General features: G+C 41.4%; 1 non-coding gene across 1 annotated transcript; it reads left to right on the forward strand.

Annotated features, from left to right (window-relative positions):
* On the forward strand, window positions 1–73 carry TRNAK-UUU (transfer RNA lysine (anticodon UUU)). Its single transcript has one exon. It is a non-coding gene; the product is annotated as a tRNA-Lys (tRNA).
* The last annotated feature ends 2,642 nt before the right edge of the window (window positions 74–2,715 follow it).

The raw sequence follows: 2,715 nt of genomic DNA on the forward strand, positions 1-2,715 counted from the left end.
TCCCTGGTGGTCCAGTGGTTAGGACACTGTGCTTTTACTGCTGTGGGCCCGGGTTCGATCCCTGGTCAGGGAACTAAGATCCCGCAAGCAGCATGGCAAAAAAAAAAAAAAAAAAAAAAAAAAAAAAATTTTAATTAAAAATAAAAAAGTCTTCTCTTGTATGACAGCCACAGTGGATTTATCCATTTTCCTGAGATGGATATAAGTTGTTTCCCATTTTTGCTATTATAACCAATTCTGCCCTGAACCTTCATTTTTACAAATCTTTTTACAAACCTTCATTTTTACACATGTGCAAAAGTTTCTTTAACATGTTACCTGTGAATGGAAGTGTTTGCATCTTCAAATTTATTAGATAACACCAAATAGTTTTCTAAAGTGGTTGTACCAATTTACATTTCTACAATAAAATTGTTTCATAATATAAAATGTATTTATACAAATAAAAATATAGTCCACAATAAAAAATGTATATATAAAGAATCACTTGAAATTTCATCACTTGGTAGTAACCACTGATAATACTGATATTTTGGTATATAACTGGCCAAACATTTTTCTGTGTGTGTGTATGTTTTATTAAGCCATAGACATGTATTTGTTTTGTTAAAAGAGAATAAAATAATACAGATCATTTTGGAGCTTCCTGTTGTCACTTACAGTACATGATAAGCATTAAAGAATAAATGTCTTATGCACCTGCCGATGCTTATGTTTCCAGAAACATTATTAGTGTGATCATCACTCCCAATCCGAAACTTTGAGACTTAACTGCCACTTCTATGGCTGGACCCCAAGCCCTACTATTCAGGCAGAGTTAGTGCTTCCCTCCCCTTGCTTTCTAGGTCCCCGTGCACTTCCCACACTTGGCTTCATTGCCTGTTGACTAGTTTGTACCCACAAGGCAGCTATGAGTTCCTGGAGAGAAAGGATCTCCTATATTCAATTTATGTTCCCAGTGCCCAGAACTGGGTCTAGCATGTGAGCAAATCTGCAGATATTTTTGAGATTAAGTGACAAATCCACTTTTATGAAGCAATCTGAATAGCAGTTAAGGGTATTGGCTTTGGAAAGTGGCAAACATGACCTTGTATCCCAAACTCACCTCTTAATAAGCTGTAATTTAACCTCTCTAAGGTTTCCCCATCTATAAAATGGGGAAGCAGTAGTACCCACTTCATGTTTAGATTAAATTCAAAAAATAATTGCTAAACACAGTACCTGGAAATGGAATGAAATCAATACATCTCAGGGTATTGTGGTATTATTACTCTGAAGGGAGGAGAAAGCCTCCTTGGTGAAGCACAGGGAATCATACTGCCCACTAGGCACAGGGAAGATACTGGGGAACATCTGGGCCTGATTTTCCCATAAGACCTGTTTCTAAAATAAGATGAAACTTGGATTACAGAGAACAAAAAGCCGATTTCACACTCCTTGAGGTAGCTCAACTTCGTTGACCCCTAGTCTCCCTGTATTTCCTCTCACAGTCTGTCCCCCACTCCCATACTCTAGCCACAGCCATCTGCTGCCAGTGTCTCTGGCACTATTCTAGACAATAGAAGAGGACAAAATAGACACATTTCAAGCATAGAAATGAGGTGTAACAAACAATTATAATAGTTAACACTTACGTAATGTTTACTCTGTTCCTGACACTGTTCTGAGTACTTTTCAACATTACCTTCTAAAATCTTTCTAACAACCCCATGAATGAGGGCTACCTTTAGCTCTCATTTACCAGTAATGAAACTGACATGGTGAGGTTTCACCCAAGAGCACCCAGCTAATAGTGGCTGAGCAGAGGCTGGAATCTAGGCACTCTGGTGCCAGTGGCCATGTTCTTAACTACTGTGCCAGGCTGGTCCTGCAGGAGCTCAGAAGAGGGGCTGTGCAGGACAGAGAGGACTGTGCACAACACTGGATTAGATTTGAATTTTCTCAACTCCTGGAATGTAGAACATGAGGCTTGAGAGTTCTGCAGGGACGATTCCCTTAGGGACCTAGAGGGTTTTAAGGAAGAGATCGACCTGGGTAAATGTGCAGAGGGGAGGATGGATTGATTGAATTGGGAAAGACTGAAGACATGGAGGCTCCTGAAGAGACTTGCAGTGATTTGGTTAGTATCAGGAGTGACAGAGAGGAGAGGACAAATGTACAGATGTTTAGGGGATAGAATCAACGGGAGTTGGAGAGAGACTGGGGATGGGGGGTGGAGGGACTGAGGGAGAAGTAGGAAGTGGTCTGCTCCTGGGTTTCCAGCTAGTCCTGGCTGCTGGAAGACCAGCAAATGAATCTGGCTGCAATGAGTATGTGTGGGTAGGCAGTCAGTGCAGGAGATGGAGAAAGCATTATTGGGCAAGAAAACAGCCTGCAAGGGCTTGAAAGGGCAAGAGGAATGTGGGCAGAATGAGACATTCAGGGTGGCTGCCCATGTGTGCAGAGATGGGGGAGTGGTGGAGGCAATTATCAGGGATCGAGGATGGAAAGATGGGGGCTTAATATGCTGTAATAAGGCATTTGGGCTTTATCCTAGAGACCACAAAAGTGTTCAAGAGAGGGATAACGTGTTTCCATGTGTTAGGGAGAATAGATTTTTGGCCTGGGGATTTTTTTTTGTTGGGAGCAAGGTGGGGAGAAGTGAGGAATCAGGAAAATTAGCCTGATTGGCTTCTAAATCAATTAGGACGCTGTGACAAATAATCTTGACAAAAG

This window comes from Mesoplodon densirostris, chromosome 7, assembly GCF_025265405.1.
Source record: "Mesoplodon densirostris isolate mMesDen1 chromosome 7, mMesDen1 primary haplotype, whole genome shotgun sequence".
In the NCBI taxonomy this organism is placed as follows: Eukaryota; Metazoa; Chordata; class Mammalia; order Artiodactyla; family Ziphiidae; genus Mesoplodon; species Mesoplodon densirostris.